Source organism: Mobula hypostoma, chromosome 26, assembly GCF_963921235.1.
Source record: "Mobula hypostoma chromosome 26, sMobHyp1.1, whole genome shotgun sequence".
NCBI lineage: Eukaryota > Metazoa > Chordata > Chondrichthyes > Myliobatiformes > Myliobatidae > Mobula > Mobula hypostoma.
Window position 1 is genome coordinate 23673199 of NC_086122.1, and position 20311 is coordinate 23693509.

Sequence of the window (20311 nt, forward strand, 5' to 3'; positions counted from 1 at the left end):
GCTGCAAGGCAATGGAAGTTTGGAGATCAGTTTTCCTTCTCCCAGATGAGCTGCCAACCACAGCTGATGAGCCCTATCTGCCCAAAGCAACTGGTATTAAGGCGCCAGTAACCCATTTTTTGCCCCTTCTCCAGTCAGTAGAAACAGTTCTGCTAGGATGAGTTGCTAAGCCTCATGTGAAGGCCAGGAGCTGGACTTGGTTGTCAGAGGCTATTTGAGATGCATGCCATTGGGAGCATTTAATATGTAGTTGGAGCTTACCCTCATTACCACCCCTGGCTATAACAACTTAACGGAACCCTCAAGGATCAGAACTAGAGCAACAGCTATTTACAAGTTTATGTTAATGACTTGATGAAGAGACCCAATATAATTTATACAAATCTGGAGGTGAAACAAAGACAGGTGCGAAGAAAACAACATACCTGCAAGGAAGTTTTGACAGTTCAGTGAGTTGGCAGAAAGAATGAAGATCAAGAATTATGTAAGGCTGTCAATAACACAAGGGATTAGGGGATAGACACAAGATATTATGCAGATGATGGGAATCTTGAGCAACACGCACAAAATGCTAGAAGAACTCAGCAAATCAGGCAGCATGTGGGAGGGGAGTAAACGCCCAATGATTCAGGCTGATGCCCTTCATCAGGACTGGAAATAAAACGAGCAGAAGACAGAATAAGAAGGTGTGTGTGAGGGGAAGGATTATAAGTTGACAGGTAATAGGTGAGACCAGGTGAGGGAAAAGGTGGGTGGGTAGGTGGGGGTAAGAGGGATGAAGTAAGAAGTTGAGAGGTGATATGTGGAAGAGATAAAGGGCTGAAGAAGAAAGAATCTAATAGGAGAGGAGAAATAACCATGGGAGAAAGGGAAGGAGAAGAGGAACCCAAAGGGAAGTTATGAGCAGAGAAGGGATGAGAAGGTAACTGGAATGGAGGATGGAAAACAAGAAAGGAGGGGGGAGGAATTATCAGAAGTTGGAGAAAGTGATGTTCTTACCATCAGGTTGGAGGCTACCCAGACAAATATGAGGTATTGCTTCTCCAACCTGAGTCTGGCCTCATTATGGCAGAGGAGAAGGCCATGGACAGACATGTCAGAATGGCACTGGGAAGTCAGATTGAAATTGGTAGCAACTGGGAGATCTTACCTTTTGCAGCAGACAGAGCAAAGGTGCTAAACAAAGCAGTCCCCCAGTCTGCATCAGGTCTCACTGATCAAGACAAGCCAAGTCACTGTTTATGGTCATTTCGAGCATAACTGCTGGTACAGTACACAGTAAAAACGAGACAACGTTTTTCAGGACCATGGTGCTACATGAAACAATACAATAACTACACTGAACTATGTAAAACAACACAAAAACTACACTAGACTACAGACCTACCCAGGACTGCATAAGGTGCACAAAACAGTGCAGGCATTACAATAAATAATAAATAAGACAATAGGCACAGTAGAGGGCAGTAGGTCGGTGTCAGTCCAGGCTCTGGGTATTGAGGAGTCTGATGGCTTGGGGGAAGAAACTGTTAGAGGAGGCCACACCCGGAGCACCAATTGCAATAAGCGAGGCCAAAAGACACATCGATGAAGTGTTTCCTCATCTGGGAGGACTGTTTGTGGCTTTGAATGGTGGTGAGGGAGGAGGTGTAAGGGCTAGTGTAGCACTTGCAATGATAAGTGCTAAGAGGGAGATTAGTGAGGATGGATGAGTGGATAAGGGAGTCAAGTAGAGTACAATCCTTACAGAAAGCAGGGGGTGGTGGGGAGAAGGAAAGATATGCTGGAAGATAGGATCCCTTTGGACTGGGTGGAAGTTATGGAGAATGATGTGCTGGAATCTGAAGTTCATCAGGTGGTGGATAAGGACATGGGGAACTATAGCTGTGTTATGATGGAGGCAGGATGGAGTGAAGACAATTGTTTGGGAAATGGAGGAGATACGGGTGAGGGTACCATTGAAAGTGGTGGAAGGCAACCTTCTCTGATGTTTTAAAATGGAATGCTTATCCTGAGAACAGATATGGCGGAAATAGTGGAACTGGGAGAAGGGAATAGTATTTTTACAAGTGGCAGGATGGAAAGAGTGTAGTCAAGATAACTGTAAGGGTCAGTAGGTTTGTAAAAGATGTCAGTAGATAGTCTATCTCCGGAGATGAAGACAGAGAGATTGAGAAAACGGAGAGATGTATTAGAGATGGACAAAGTAAATTTGAGGGTAGGGTGGAAGTTGGAAGCAAAGTTAATGAAATTGACAAGCTCAGTATGGGTGCAGGAAGCAGCACCAATGGAGTTGTTAATGTCGTAGAGAAAAAGTTGGGGAGCATTATCAGTCTAGGCTTGGAATATAGACTGTTCCACATCGCTGGCGAAAAGACAAGCTTAGCTGTGAGTGACCACCTTTAGCTGGGACAACATGGGAGGAACTGAAAGAGAAATTGTTGAATGTAAGGTCTGGTTCCGTTAGACAGAGGAGGGTGGTAGTGGAGGAGAACTAGTTAGGTCTGTTCTCAAGAAAGAAGTAGAGAGATTTATAGCCTTTCTGATGGTGGATGGAAGTGTACAGGAACTGGATTGGCTTGAGGAGCCAAGAATCTCTACCATCCAATTATATTATGGCCAATCTGCCCAACGCATTAATTACTCAGTTTTTTAAAAATCTGCTTCTCTTTAAGTATCTCCAGAAATCTAGTTAAAACATTATAGAAATTCAGCAAGACCCTTTATAGTGTGAATGGACAGAGAGATCTTGGGGTCCAAGTTCATAGCTCTGTGAAAGTGGCTACACAGGTTGATAGGGTGGTTCAGAAGGCATTTGGCATGCTTGCCTTTATTAGTTCAGGCACTGAGGTCAAAAGTCAGGAAGTTACGTTGCAGCTTTATAAAACTCCAGTTAGGCCGCATCTGGAGTATTGTATACAGTTCTGGTCATGCCATTTTCGGAAGGGCGTTGACGTTTTGGAGAGGGTGCAGAAGAGGTTTACCAGGAATAGACAGACTGCATCTCTTTCCCCAGGGTTGACGTGTCTAATACCCGTGGACATGCATTTAAGATGAGAGGGGGTAATTTCAAAGGAGATGTGAGGGGCAAGTTTTTTACATCGAGAGTGGTGGGTGACTGGAATGCACTGCCTGGGTGGTGGTACAGCTAGATATATTAGGGACTTCCAAAAGACACTTAAGTAGGCACATGAATGGGAGGAAAATGGAACAATATAGACATTATTTAGGCGGAAGGGATTCGCCTAGTTGGTCATTTGATTACTCTCTTAATTGGTTCGACGCAACATTGTGGGCCGGAGGGCCCTGTTACTATGCTGTACTCTTCTATGTTGCGTGTTCTTCGTCTGCCCCCCTCTGCTTTGGAAGTACAAGTAGAAAAGCAGAATACTACATACTGTAAGTGGTGTGCGACAATTAAATGTCAGTGTTAAAACAAAATCTGCGTAACCTTATCCAAAACAAGGTGACAAAGAAGAAAAGTGGAATGTTGTCCTTCCTTGCAAGTGGTATGGATTACAAAAGTGAGGAATTTCGGTGCAGTTTTAGGTGTACAAGATGATGAGAGGCATTGAATGTGTGGATAGCCAGAGGTTTTTCCCCAGGGTTGAAATGGCTAACTTGAGGGGGCATAGTTTTAAGGTGCTTGGAATTAGGTACCAAGGGGATGTCAGGGGTAAGTTCTTCACACACAGAGAGGTGGGTGCATGGAATGCACTGCCAGTGAAGGTGGTAGAGATGAATACAATAGGGACTCTTAAACCGGTACACGGAGCCTAGCAAAATAGAGGGCTATGCGGTAGGGTAATTCGAGGCAGTTTCTCGAGTAGGTTACATGGTCAGCACAACATTGTGGGCCGAAAGGCCTGTAGTGCTATAGATTTCTATGTTCTGTGTTTTAAGGGGATCACACTGAGCATATTGTGTACTGCTTTGGGCATCTTATTTGTTTGCCTTTGTGGAGATATACTGAAGGTTCAGAGGATTGATTCCTTGGTAATGGAATTGGTTTATAGTTGTGGCATTGACTGAGATACAGCAAAAAGCTTTTGTTTTGCCTGCCATCTAGTCAGATGACGTCATTAGGTACATTGAGATAGTAAAAAGGAAACAGTATGCTGAAAGTAGTGTTGCAGCCGCAGAGAAAATGCAATGTAAATAGACATTGCTTTGAGGAGTCAGTGGACAGAATAGGCACTTATCCTGAAGAAGGATCTCAGCCCAAAACGTCGACAGTTTACTTTTTCCCTTCGACACTGCCTGGCCCGCTGAGTTTCACCAGCATTTTGTCTGTGTTGCTTTGGATTTCCAGCATCTGCAGCTTCTCTTGTGTTTGTTAGGCATCTATCCTCCCTCTTGATTCCAAGGTTGTCAAGCCGAGGGATAGACAAGCTCCCACTACCTGAAAGTGCTCCTCACGGCATGTACCTCAAATAGCCTCTGACAACCAAGTCCATCTCCTGGCCTTCTCGTGTGGCTTAGCCTCTTAGCCCAGCAGAACTGTTTCTACCGACAGGAGAAGGGGCAAAGGCAGGTCCTGGCGCCTTAAAACCAGTGCTTCGGGTAGATGGAGCTCGTCAGCCTGGGAAGGCAGTCCATCTAAGAGAGGGAAAACTCTGATTTCAAACCTCCGCTGCCTTGCGGCCATACCCACTCATGGGAAAGGCTTCGGGAGTAAACCCTGAGGACAAATCCGGAGCTGGAGTCCCTAAGGCAGTCCGACGTTGCCTTCAACCTCATTTTGGCAACTCCTGCGACGACACTGGTGCCAATCTGTATCGGCCCTTGTCCTTCCCTTGGACAACATCAGTGTCGTGGAGAGGGGAGACTTGCAGCATGGGCAACTGCCGGCCTTCCATACAACCTTACCCAGGCCTGCGCCCCGGAGAGGACACTCCAGACTTTCCAGGCATAGATCCATGGTCCCACGAGACTAACGGATGACACCATCCTCCCTCTAGAACAGAAGTTCCCAACCTTTTTTATGCCATGGAGCCTCACCATGAACTGAGAAGTCCATGGACACCAGGTTGGGAATTCCTGCATGGGAAGATGAACACATGCTGCAGACTGGCCGCATTTTCACACTTTTTTAAGCTTTTTATGCATTGAAGTTAAACTCGGTGGCTACTTTATTAGGTACATCCTGTACCTAATAAAGTGGCTACTGAGTGTATATTCATGGTCTTCTGCTGCTGTAGCCCATCTACTTCAAGATCCAATGTGTTGTGCTTTCAGAGGTGCTCTCCTTACACCACTGTTGTAATGAATGGTTATTTGATTTATTATCACCTTCCTGTTAGCTTTGACCAGTCTCGCAATTCTCCTCTGATCTCTCGCGCTAACAAAGTACTTTTCCCCCACAGAGTTGCCGCTTCCTGGATGTGTTTCATGTTCTTTGCCATTCTCCGTAAACTGTAAAGACTGTTGTCCATGAAAATCACAAAAGATCAGCAGTTTCTGATATACTCAAACCACCCCATCTGGCACCAAAGATCATTCCAAAGTCAAAGTCACTTAGATCATATTTCTTCCTCAATCTAATGTTTGATCTGAACAACAGCTGAACCAGTTGACCACGTCTGCATGTTTTTATGCATTGAGTTGCTGCCATATGATTGGCTGATTAGATATTTGCATTAACAGGCAGGTGTACAGGTGTGCCTAATAAAGTGGCCACTGAGTGTACTTTGCACTGATAAAGAACTCATTAGTGTTCATTTCTGAATCAATTACCAACCACTGGGAAAATGCCCCAGGCAGGTTTGGACATGGTTCACCTTAGTGCACTTGACGATCACTGTGTATCAGACATGCATCTGATGACACCCATTTACATATCTACTCATGGTCATTGACCTCTTTCTGGCTTTTTCTCTCACCTCAAAACACATCAGAAAATCAACAACAGATGTCGATTAAAAGTTCTCCACTGATCCATCAATTTCTTTCTGCATCTCTCAGCCACAGTTTTATTAGTCACCATTTTTGATACACCATCATCTTCATTGCTCATTCCTCCTTTACTCCCTGTGTACCCATGACTGCGTCACCACCCACACTCCAATCTGCTAATTAAGTGCAGATGATACTACATTGATTGGCCTTATCTCAAATAGTAACGAGGCAGCCTACAGAGAAGTCGTTACCCTGACACTGGGGTCAAGAAAACAACCTCTCCCTCAATGTAGCAAAAACAAAAGAGCTGCTTATAGACTACAGGAGGAACGGAGCCAGGCTAACCCCTATTGACATCAACAGATCTGGGGTTGAGAGGGTGAATAGCTTCAAGTTCCTTGGTATACACACCACCAAGGGCCTCACGTGGTCTGTCCATACCAGCTGTTTGGTGAAAAAAGCACAACAGCACTTCTTTCACCTCAGATGTTTGAAGAAGTTCGGCATGTATCCCCAAGTCTGAAGAACTTTCTACAGGGGCCCAATAGAGAGCATCCTGACTGGCTGCACCACTACCTGGTATGGGAACTGTACTTCCCTCAATCACAGGACTCTGCAGAGAGTGGTGTGGACAGCCTAACGCATCTGTGGATGTGAACTTCCCACTATTCAGGACACTTACAGAGACAGGTGTGTAAAAAGGGCCCAGAGGATCACTGGGGACCCAAGTCACCCCAACCACAAACTGTTCCAGCTGTTACCATCTGGGAAACGGTACCGCAGCATTAAAGCCAGGACCAACAGGCTCCGGGACAGCTTCTTCCACCAGGGCATGAGACTGATTAATTCACGCTGACACAATTGTATTTCCAAGCTACAGTATATTGATCGTTCTGTTGTATATCTTTCTATACTATTTATTACAAATTACTATAGTTTGCACATTGCACATTCAGACCGAGACGTAACATCAAGATTTTTACTCCTCATGTATGTGAAGGATGTAAGAAATAAATTCCATTCCATTCCTTTTGCAGAACTCACAGCAGACATTAACACCATAATCTTGCCAGAGCAGCTGGCCAATAACCTGCAGTCTTGTTGACCCACCCACAGAATGGAGTTGGGTCAGTGTTTTCACCAGTGAGATCCGTAACCAGACTCTCTCAAGACACACACACAAAGCCACCCTTTCCCAAGGTTTACCTCACCTCCATCGCTGTGAGGGTCACTAGCGAACTCAAGTGAAGGATTCACAGAGGCTTCAGCAGTTAAAACAAAACTACAGATTTATTACTGAAATTAACCAGGAAAAAACTAACAAGAGCTCAGGCAAACCGTACAGAATCTTGATGAATTGAAATCACTCCCGATAACAGAAGACCTTGGACTGAGTTTCACCACAACAACCCAGTAAAGACCCAATGCATGCCCCCCTGAAATACACCCTGGAGCACGTAGGAATTGCGGACATTGACATTACTGTGCTGTATAAATTATCTCAAATTAAAGAAAAGTGATAAATACAAAGAACGTAACAATCCCCAAGACACCTGCAAAACAAAGCACAAAAGCAGAGGTAGCGCAAAGACAAATAACTGGACAAAAGATAAACAATCCAGGACAAAGTATACACATGAGGTGACATTGAGAAAAGTACAGTCCACATACTAACTGACGGGGAAAAAACTTTTCTTAAAAACGACGCCGGTTGTGACAATAGCACTCCTTCCCACCCTCATGCCACGATCCTTCAATGCTCTGCCTTCCTAGCCATGCCAACGCACAGCTGCATTCTCTGTAGGCCAGTTCTGTCAGGAACCATTCAGGGAGAGTTTTGCCAATATGATTTCAGCTGAGTACTGCCCTAGAAAATTATTTCTTTACCCTAAATTTCCCCAGTGTTTCAATTAACCTTTTGAAGGTCACCCAAGTGTGAGCTAGCCCTGGCCGCAGTGTCTATTTAGTACTCCAAAAAGCCAGATTTCTAAGTGTCAAGAAATGGGTTGACAAGTCTCTTCTCCCTACAATCACACAGGCTGATATGTGGTTAGAATGCTTCACTGCTGAGATTATGAAGACGGAAAGCACATTGAGACTATAAACACAAGAGATTCTGCAGGTGCTGGAAATCCAGGGGAGCAAACACAAAATGCTGAAGGAACCCAGCAGGTCAAGCAGCATCTATGGAGAGGCATAAACAGTGGATATTCAGGGCCAAGGTACTTCATCAGGGCTGGGATGGAAGGAGCAAGAAGGAGGGGATGGAGAGGAGCGCAGGCTGGCAGATGATAGGTGAAACCAGGTGAGGAGGAAGGTACGGGGGGGGGGGTGTGGAGTGAGAAGTTGGGAGGTGATGGGTGGAAAAGGTAAAGGGCTGAAGAAGAAGGAATCTGATAGGAGAGGAGAGTGGACCATGGGAGAAAACGAAGCAGGGGGGCACCAGAGGGAGGTGATGAACAGGTGAGGCGAAGAGAAAGGATGAGAGAGGAGCCAGAATGTGGAATTTAAAAAGAGTGAAAGGAGCAGGGGGGAAATTACTGGAAGTTAGAGAAATCAATGTATTAAGACTACTATTTTCACTCTTTTTTTGTCCTGTAGGTGAGCCTCCATCTTGAGCAATTGCAATCTTTCTCATAGAAGCACTCCAACACTACTGTCAGCCACGTAACCTCAGTGATGCTGAAGGAGCAGGAGATTTAGGAGCAAACGTTGTTGTGTGATTAGGACAGGAATCGACAGTCAGCAGTCTGCCCATACGCTGCTACCATGGGTCTTGATGGAAAGGTCACAGGTATGGAAGCTGCTGTTGCAGAAGTCAGGAGACTAACTGAATAGCTGGTTCATACCATAGTTATAGAAGAGGAACGAGTGTTTAGAGTGGAGGGTGACCTACCTTTGCCCTATTGATTGAATATTATTATAGCTGCAGTCATTCAGGCAACTGGAGAATGTTCTATTTTACGGGAAATGTATCTTATGGATGATGAAAGAGTTTAAGGTGGAAGAAGCTGCCCAACATCTAATCTGTTCTTGTTTCCTCAGTATTAATGTAGCTGGTTTAATTGAGCTTCTGGTAGATAATGACCACTAAAGAGTCATAGGGAAGTACAGCACAGAAACAGGCCTTTCAGCCCATCTATTCCATTCCAAAACCATTTAAGTTGCCTGTTCCCTTCAACTTGCACCGGAACCATAGCCCTCCATATCCCTACTATCCATTCCCTATCCAAACTTTTCTTAAACATTGAAATCAAGCTCACATGCACGACTGGTGCTGGCAGCTCATTCCACACTCTCACAACTCTTTGAGTGAAGAAGTTCCGCCTGATGTTTCTTTTAAACTTCTCACGTTTTACCCTTAACCCATGACCTCTGGTTGTAGTCCCACCCAACCTCAGTGGGAAAGGCCTGCTTGGATTCAGCCTGTCAAAACCCCTCATAATTTTGTATACCTCTATCAAATCTCCTCTCAATCTTCTACATCCTAAAGAATATTGTCCTAACCTATTCAATCTTCCCTTATAACTCAGGTCCTCCAGACCTGGAAGCATCCTTGTAAACTTTCTCTGCACTCTTTCAACCTTGTTTACATCTTTCCTGTAGGTAAGTGACTGAAACTGCACCCAATACTTCAAATTAGGCCTCACCGATGTCTCGTACAACTTATACATAACATCCCATCTTTTGTACTCAGTACATTGATTTATGAAGGCCAATGTGCCAGAATTTTTCCTTATGAGCCTATCTACCTGTGATGCCACTTTCAATGAAGCATGTGCCTGTATCCCAGATCCCATTATCCTATCACACTCCTTGGTGCTCTACTGTTCACTGCGTAAGAGCTACCCACATGCAAAACCTCACACTGCATTAAATTCATCTGCCATTTCTCAGCTCATTTTCCCAGCTGATGCAGATCCCTTACACAGTCCACTACACCCCCAATCTTGGTATCATTCGCAAACTTTATGCTTTATACTTTTATTGTCACCAAACAATTGATACTAGAACGTACAATCATCACAGCGATATTTGATTCTGCTCTTCGTGCTCCCTGGAGTACAAATCGACAGTAAAAATTAAAAATTTAAATTATAAATCATAAATAGAAAATAGAAAAGGGAAAGTAAGGTAGTGCAAAAAAAACCGAGAGGCAGGTCCGGATATTTGGAGGGTACGGCCCAGATCTGGGTCAGGATCCGTTCAGCAGTCTTATCGCAGTTGGAAAGAAGCTGTTCCCAAATCTGGCCGTACGAGTCTTCAAGCTCCTGAGCCTTCTCGCGGAGGGAAGAGGGATGAAAAGTGTGTTGGCTGGGTGGGTCGTGTCCTTGATTTTTCCTGGCAGCACTGCTCCGACAGCAGCGATCCTTGCTGATCCAGTTAACCACATTATCATCCAGATCATTGATATAGATGACAAACAACAACGGACCCAGCACCAAGTCCCTGCAGCATATTTCTAGTCACAAGCCTCCAGTCATAGAGGCAACCCTCTACTACCACTCTCTACTACCACTCTCTGTCTTTTCCCACGAAGCCAATGTCTCATCCAATTTATTACCTCACCCGCTCAACAACGTTGACAATGGGATCTTGGCAATGATTAATGCCATCAAATGTCAAAAGCAGATGGTTACATTCTCACCTATTGAAGAAGGTCATTGTCTGACATCTTCATGATGCAGATGTTACCTGCTGGTTATCAGCCCAAGCCTGAACGTTGACTGTGCCTTGCTGCGTGCAAGCATGGACCACTTCCACTGCAAATTGAAATTTACACCGGGCAATGAACAGCCAACATCTCTGTTTCTGACTATACAGGGTCATACAGCAAGGTAAAAGGCCCATTCAGCCTAACCAGTCCCTGTTGAACATGCTACTCATTCAAGCTAGTCCTTTTTGTCAGCATTTAAGCCCATAACCCTCTAAACCTTTCCAATCCATCCACCCTACCTAACTGATGGCATGAACATTGAACCATCACTTACAGCTATTACAGCCAGTAATCTTTTGGATAAGTCCTTATTGGTTTTGCACAATTCAATGGAGCAAGATTTTCCCATTCCTCCTTATAAAATTGCTCAAGCTATGCCAGGTTAGTTGAGGAGAAGCAGTGGAAAGTAATCTTGAGGTCTTGCCACAGTTGGCCAATCAGTTTAAGGTCAGGACTTTGACTGGGTTACTCAAGGACATCGATTTTCTTCACTTAAAGTCACTCCATTGTTGCTCCAGCAGTGTGCTTTTGGTTGCTGTCCCCAGTTTAAGCTTTCTGGCAGAGGATAGCAAGTTTTTATCCAGGGCTCTCTGGATTTAGCAGCATTCATCTTCCCATCAATCTGGACCAGATTTCCAATCCCTGCTGCTGAAAAGCATCCCCATAGCATGATACTACCATCACCATATTTTACATTAGGGATGGTGTTACCTGGCTGATGTGCAGTATCAGCTTTACATCACATGTACCACTTAGTGTTGAGGCCAGAAAGTTCCACTTCAGTCTCATCCAATCACAAGATGCTCTTCCACAACTTTACAGTATCTTCCAAGTGATGTTTTGCAAAGTCTTTACAGGCAAGGACATGCTCTTTCAGCCAGGGGTTCTTCCTTGCCACTCTTCCTCAAATACCCTTTTTGTGCATAACTTAGAGATTGTGAAGCCATGAACTTCATCTCCAGTTGCAGCCAGTGACTTCTGCAGCTCATTCAGCGTGACTGTTGCTATCACAGTAGCCTCTCTTTACAGGTGCCATTCTTCTCCAGTGACCAAGTTTAGAAGGGTGGCCTGCCCTTGGCATTGTGGCTGGGGTTTCATATATTTTCCTATTTTTCATGATGGACTGCACTGAGCTCCAAAGTATATTCTGTACCTTTGAGACGGCCTTGAATGCACCTTTGCCTTCATTTTAGTTTGAAAATCTAAAGGGAGGAGAAGATGGCGACACGACGCAGCGCACGTGGCCTCTCCGGTAAATGATATCTATATTTGTTAAGTAGGATGCTGTGCACAATCCTGATTTGATGGAGACAGATGTGGGAAGCACGGAGGAACATCTGGAGAAACTTCTGAAATGCCCGCTTCGCTGCCGCTGCTACTGTGCAATCGAGAATCTCTGGATGGGAAGGCCCTGAATGCTCGGCTTTGCCTGTTGCCTGTTGCCGGGGCCGGGGTCGAAGCACTCGGCAGGGATGGTGCTCGGTGCTCGGTGTCGGAGGGCTGGTTAGAGCCTCGAAGTTTTCGGACGGAGTCAAGAGTCGGCTGTGGTCGGGTGCTTCCAGGGTGCTGCATCGGCAAGCTTGCGGCGCTGGAAACTCATGGCAGGGAGAGTTTTTCTTCCTTCTACCGTCTGCGTGAGATGATGGGGCTATCAGGACTTAAGACTTTTTTTTTACTGTGCCCATGGTCTGTTCTTTATCAAATTATGGTATTGCTTTGCACTGTTGTTACTATATGTTATAATTATGTGGTTTTTGTCAGTTTTTTAGTCTTGGTCTGTCTTGTGTTTCTGTGATATCATACTGGAGGAACACTGTATCTTTTCTTAATGCATGCATTATTAAATGACAATAAAAGAGGACTTCATGTCCTCATAATCTAATCTAATCTAAAATCTGCCATACTGAGACAGAGGGGGTATTTATTCAGGTGATCCTCCAGTTTACTGCATCAACAATTTGGGTGAGTTGGTAAGGTAATATACAGTACTTCACCTGAGGAAGGTTAGCATAGTGGATGAATACTTTCTCTGTCACATTTTACACTCACAGGACTGGACCCAAGTGCAGAGGATTGGCAGACTCCCCATGAGGAGACAGAAACAAAAGGTTAGACATAGAAATACCAACCAAGCAAAACTGCAAGACAACTCATTCTCCCAACACACGCAGTAGGACCCTGCTTACCAAGCACAATGAGAGTCTCCTTTAAATAATCATAGAATCTGGGAGACATGTGCTGGTCACAATTAATTGACAAGATTAAACAGAAAGCACCTGGGCTTAACAATGAATCATTATGGCGCTCGAGGAACCCAGAAGCCCAAAGCTTTAAGGCAAACCGCAAAGGTCATGACATTTTCAACCTCACAATTTTGGTTTTTCCATTTTTAGTACATTGTTTACAAGTTTTGGAACTGTTATTTTGATTTGACACGATGGACAAAGTTTTCGAGATTAGCTCAAAATATCCTACTTCAACATGTTATAAATTTAGAAAATGAGATAGTAAAATGTGAAAATAGTTGTGGGGAGGGGGTGAATCAAGTCACTGTGGGTTAATGAAGAAGAAACAGAAGATCTTCAGTAAAGGTTATTGTGCTGAGGAATTCCTGCAAGGATGTTCTAGGGCTAGAGTGACTGACCGACAGCACCTTCCTTTGTGCAGCGCCTGGCTCCAACCGTGACACGACTCTCTCTTGATGCCTACAGCTTTACTTTTGATACTGGGTAGAATGGTTCTGTCTTGCCAGAGGAGATTGGATTTATCTCATCATCTGGTCCATGTTAGGAACAAGGCTATGACGAGATCTGAAACCAATTGGTCCCAGCAAAACCAGAATGGGCACTGGTAAACAAGTTGATGGAGATTAAGTGCTCTCTGTCCCATGGTCAGTAAGGTGGAACAGACAGGTGGAAACTGGCCAGACTGGTTTTATCCTGCCTTTTTGTAAACAGGACAAACTCGGGTGACTTTTTCATATTGCTGAGCTGACTCCCAGGGCAGCGGGAGAGATTGGGTCGACTGGCCCTATATGAACCCCAGCTCAGAAGAATGAGAAGTGACGTCACTGAAATGTACAAAGCTCTCAACAGACTGGATACAGAGAGGATGCACCCTCAGTTGACGTCATATTCTCAGGCAAGATAATTACGGCTGATTTACTTACTGCCCATTATGCTGCTGGTATTTAAGGCAGCAATGATGGTCCTCCATATCTGTCTGTATAGAAGGACTCTTCACTGCTGTTTCCATAACAACTGTTTTTTGACCAGTCAGGGTTGTAGCCATGGAATCTGGGGGACTGGTGGACCACTCTTACCCTTTGACCTGTTTGGCATGGGTGACCCTACCAAGAGCAAAGCACAGGGCCCAGACTCCAGCCAGTATTACTCCCTATGTCATTGAAGCACGCAAACCTCCAACCCCATGGTAAGGTCGTGGTCCTCTTGGAGGAATTAAGACTGAGAAGAGAAGTATTTTTTTTTTCACTCACTCAGAGCATGTTGAACCCATAGAATCATTACCACAGAAAGCTACAGACATCTTGAAAAAATTATTGAAAACAAGATATGCAGACAGATATTCACAGCAAGTGTCAAGATCTATACAGATTGATAAAAATTATATAGTTGAGGTGGAGAATTAACCATTCAAATGGTTTATTCCTGCACCTATTGTGATATTTTAAATAGAATACATTCTCACACTTGATGTTTGCCAAAGTGCAAAATATTTGGCATATGACTTAGAAATAATTCACTCTACTTCTTTATTCTCACACACAGATGCAATTAGCAGCAGACTGACATATTTATATTTTCAATCTCTTAAACAATTACAGATTAAAGCTGGCTAAATAACTTGTCTGTTTTCATCTCAGCAGCTTTTTGACAGAAGGTAAAATTAGTTTAGGGAGTGGTTATCAAGCAACGACACTTTGAATTCCTTTCAACTATCAGCACAGCCATCAATAATACCTTGTACTCGTAATTACATTTACTTGTTTGCCAATATGTCTGTGGCTTCAGAGTCTGATACAAACAATGAGATACTCAAACATGAAGTGGTTTAATCTCATGATTTATAAAGAAACGGTTGTTGCTTTTCAGTTGAATAATGAATTATTACTTCAAAATAAGTGGCAGCTTCCCATTGCCTTTTCACCAGCACCAGTATCAAAGAGCATCGAGGCACCAGTTTGTTAACGTGAGCAAGTAGGAAATTAATTCATTTGGCATAACAGCTGAAAATGGCTTTAACACTTTGATTTGGTACGTAGGTTAGCAAATAACTTCCTCCAAATTTCACAATGCTGCAAACCTCTGTAAACCTCTGAAACCAATGCCTTTTGTTTGCAAAATAGATTTTCAAGATGGTTGCTATTCATTTCCAATAAGTGACAGGAACTATTTCAACATAGTTTCATGCCATTTTTTATGAAAGTTATGCTTACTTGAAAAATTTAATAACTGCAATTTATTTAGTTTTTGCTTAATTGTAATAAACCTCCAATAATACATTATATATTTGTTCAGAAGTAATGATGGTTCAGCATCTAGTTCACTAGGGCCACAGTTCCCATAATCGCTATAACACGCAGGGCCCCATTCCCCACACTCCCTTTAACACACAGGACCCCCTGCCCACACTCCCTTTAACACACAGGACCCCCTGCCCACACTCCCTTTAACACACAGGACCCCCTGCCCACACTCCCTTTAACACACAGGACCCCCTGCCCACACTCCCTTTAACACACAGAACCTCATGCCCACACTCCCTTTAACACACAGGATCCCATGCCCACACTCCCTTTAACACACAGAACCTCATGCCCACACTCCCTTTAACACACAGAACCTCATGCCCACACTCCCTTTAACGCACAGGGTCCCATTCCCACACTCCATTTAAAATGTGGTCCCCAGTTCCTGCACTTTCATTAACATGTGGGCCCCATTCCCACACCCCTTTTAACGTGCAGGCCCCAGATCAGCACTTCTTTATACACGCTGTCCCAGTTTCCAAGCTTCCTTTAACAAGCAGGCCCCAGATCCCACTCTTCCTTTAACAGATCGGCCTCGGTTCCTGCGTTCCTTTAAAATGTGCACCTCAGTTCCCACATTCCCTTTAACACATAAGCCCCAGTTCCCGCACTTTCTTTAACACACGGGTATCTCAGTTCCTGTGCTCCCTTTATACATACTGTGACCCCAGTTCCTACCCTCGTTTTAGCGCACTGGTGCCCCAGTTCTTGTACTCTTGAAGCTCTCTGGAGTTTCCTTTTATCTTACCAGTTTCATTTTTAAAAATCTTATTACGTTACTCTGCACTGTCTTAAAAATGTATTAAATGTATGTTGATGTATTAAATGGAATAGCAAACAATACTTCAAAAAAATTGCCAGTCTATCACCACTGAGGGTGCCAGTTTATGTTATTAAGTCTTCCTCATTCTTTCAAGATGGCGGCTGTCAGTCGTGGTCCTGGTCTTGTGGGTGATAGTAAGGATGGAAGGGGTAGATTTAATTGTGTAAATGATGATAGGCTTGATTTCATACACTTGCACATCTGCTTCTTGTATTAAGAATTTAACATAAGATGAGGCAAAATATAGTACAAGATATGGTCAAGGTGAGGTTAATCCACGACACTCACAGCGCCGAATAGACTGTTCTTGACGAACAATCATATAGATGAGTGGTGACCAAAAGCCACGGAAACAAGGAATCAAATTTTAAGAAAAGCCTGATGAAAATTGGAAGGAAGATTATTAACATAAATGGAATGTTTAACAGAAACTTTTTTGAATCTTGTTCGTTAGCATAATTATAACGAAGCTGTAAGTGTTGGTAAGTTTACTGGGTTTTCCACAGCCTTACAAAAATACTTAGTATTCCCTGCAATTAATTTGGATTATTTGGAAATTCTGATTCTTGCACATTTTGGTCACTTATTTCAATGCATGTACCATCTGCAATTCATTGTTACTAGAAATAAAGGGTTCATTATTCTGAAAGAGTTAAGCTGACATATTACAATGTTGGCAGCGTAGTTGGGTCAGACTAAAAGTCATACCAGTCAAATTTCTAATCAGCCATCAAATTGTCTCAAATTTATGTATGTTTTGATCAGGCACATTCCAGCTGCATATAGCTACAGCTGCGGGCGTTTCAACAAACCATAGATCATTCTAGTTAACCCTCAGAACCTGCCATCTTCAGTGCACTGCACTTTTAAACAATATGCAAATCGCTTTCAGCGCCTTCTTCGAGTGTCCGGCTTAGCTCTTTAAATTCCCAGCTTTTTTATGGAATCCCTATTTTGAGAGCATAAATTCAAATTGATAAACAAATTGATCCTGTGAATTAAATAATGATTTCATACATGGAAACCAGAACCATAATGTGACACGCTGCAGTTTAAAAAGGCAAATCAGTAGTGGTTCATGGGGACAAATAGGTTCTTGTTAGCAAGCTGCACAGGTGGGTTAATGACAGAAAGGAGATCATATGAGTAACAGCAATGCTCTGTATACAGAATACTACACATATAGAAAACTAATAATGTTATGAACATATAGACAAAACAGCATTACAAATGTAAAGAAAGCCATGCACTGTATTTTTACCACATTAGTGCTGCCTCCTGCACCTGTGCAGAACTTAATCAATTTCATAAATTTTGTTACTAACTTCCACCCTGCCCTCAAATTCACTTGGACCATCTCTGACACCTCTCTCCCCTCGCCTGATCTATCTCCATTTCAGGAGACAAAATGTCCACTGACGTTTACCACAAACCCTAGTCCAGATGAAGAGTCTCGACCCGAAGCGTCGACTGTCCACTTCCCTCCACAGATGCTGAGCTCCTCCAGCAGTTTGATTTTTGCACCAGATTCCAATGCCTGCAGTCTCCTGTGTCTTCTTTGTGGTTTTCATTTCTTTTTATATATCATCAATAAAGTTTTTTTTAAGAAAACAAAGGTGGTTTCGTGACCAAGTTCCCTATAGGCCTGCACAGTTTCAGATACTTGGGCAGCTACAGTGTGGTAAGATGCTGGTAAGGAGTTGGTTGGCTAACTGGAAACCACTCGGAAACTTCTATAGATGTACCATGGAGAGCATTCTGGCAGGCTGCATCCTTGTCTGGCATGGTATGGGGGCAGGGGGTGTTGGGCTACTGCACATAATCAAAAGAGGCTACAGAAAGTTGTAAAATTAGTCACCTCCATCTTAGATACTAGCCTCCGTAGTATCCAAGACATCTTTAAGGAATGGTGTCTGAGACAGGTGGCGTCCTCATTGCCCTCTTCTCATTGTTACCGTCAGGAAGAAGGTACAGGAGCCTGAAGGCACACACTCAGCGATGCTGGAACAACTTCTCCCTCTGCCATCTGATTCCTAAATAGACAATGAACTCAGTAATGCTATATCACTTAATTTAATATTATTTTTCTGTTTTTGCACTATTTTTATTTAACTATTTAATGCACATATATAAGACCATCATCCTCGACCTCGAGGGATAGCCACGACAATGTATATCTATATACGTTTGTATATATATATTTACTGCAATTAATTTACTTACTTATTTTTTATATTACCATGTATTGCATAATACTGCTGCCCCTAGGTTAACAAATTTCACAACATATGTCGGTGACATTAAACCTGATTCTGATTCTGAACCAGGGGTAATTCTCTTGAATTGTAGCAGATAATCACTGAAGCTGGACAAAGACAAGGAGATGCCTGTATGACTGGCTTCCCTGTGAAAGTGGTATAAATATTTGGGAACGCAGACAGGAGGAAATCTGCAGATGCTGGAAATTCAAGCAACACACACAAAAAATGCTGGTGGAACGCAGCAGGTCAGGCAGCATCTATTGGAAGAGGTATGGTCGACGTTTCGGGCTGAGACCCTTCGTCAGGACTAACTGAAAGAAGAGATAGTAAGAGATTTGAAAGTGGGAGGGGGAGGGGAGATCCGAAATGATAGGAGAAGACAGGAGGGGGAGGGATGGAGCTAAGAGCTGGAGAAGGGAGAGGATCATGGGATGGGAAGAGAGGAGGGGGGAGGGGAGCCTGGAGGGTGGAAAACAGGCAAGGAGTTATAGTGAGAGGGACAGAGGGAGAAAAAGAGAGAGAGGGGAAAAAAGGGGGGGAAATAAAAAATACATTAAATAAATAAGGGAAGCTACTTTCAAGAACAAGGGAGGGAGAGGATGGGATAGGCAGAAAGCTCAGCTCTTTTGCAAATATATATATATTTTTTTAAAAAACAGCTGTTCAATTCATTTAGCTTTGAATGGGATGATGAGGATTGTTTGCAGCGAAGTTTGAGAGATAAATTTAACTGTTGTGTGCACAAAATGGAATAAAAAAAGAGCAGTCTCTCAGATCATTTAGTTTAATTGGAATTTGCAAATCTTCATGTGTGCACCGGCTTAATTCGTTAAATAAAGTTGGCGAGCAACTGGATTGACCAGAATAGATCTAATTCAACTACCTACTCTGTTCTCCCAGACCTTCATTAGCTCTAAGTCCTCATGGGAAAATGTCTAAATCTTTGATTTTGCTTGTAAATCTCTTCAAGCCTGCTGCTTTTCCAGCTCCACCAGCTGCTCCAGCCTAGTTCCCAATCATCTTGATTTTCTGATCCTGATCTATCCTTTGTTTTCTTCTTCCCCCCCCCCACCACTCCCCAACAACAGCTCTACCTCCAGCTGTCTGTCAGTATGACTCCCTAAACCACCAAAACATCTCCGTTACCCTTTACTAAATGAAATGGATATTTAATGCCGGACACCTGTGAAAATTACTCCCTAGTATCCAATCTCCTACTCGTCTGTCTATAGCATTTTGGAAAATGAGATCATTAGTTTATGGTAATAGCCTTTCTCTTTCAAGTTCTCACCTTTGTTTCCAATTTGTACAGTAATAAATGCTCCTTTTTCTTCAAGGTAAGTTGAGTTTGTACACTTAAGTAAATTGGATGCTGTAAAAAAAAAGTGTCATGAAATAACTGAAGGAATCTGATTTATCTTCTGGGGTCAAATGGTGATTCATATCCAGTTAGAAAGCAGGCTTCAAGCAAGTGCATTTTGACATTCATAGTTTGATCTCAGCAACTCTGAAATCGGTGTTCCTTAAAGAGCTTTCTTTGGACTCTTACCTTCATTTTATTAATGATTCCTATGTGATGTTCACATCTTTGTATATTCCAGTAGAAGGTGGAAGTATTTTGTCTCGAACCTAAGAGGGGGAAAAAAAGGCATCATCACAGCTTTACACTACTGGGGTAAAATGAGACTTCCTTTATCATCAGCAAAGCCGGGCAGAGTGTTCAAGCAACACAACCCAGGTAGTGTTGAGGAAGCAGGGAGTCTGCAGAAGGATTTAGACAGATTGGGAGAATGGGAAAAGAAGTGGCAAACAGAATACAGTGTAGGAAAGTGTATGGTCATGCACTTTGGTTGAAGAAATAGACTATCTTCTAAACAGGGAGCAAATTCAGAAATCAGAGGCGCAAAGGGACTTGGGAGTCCTTGTGCAGAATTCCTGAAAGGTCTACTTGCAGATTGAGTTGGTGGTAAGGAAGGCAAATGCAATGTTAGCATTCATTTTGAGAGGACAAGAATATAAAAAAAAACAAGAATGTAACGCTGAGGCTTTTAAGGTCAGACTAC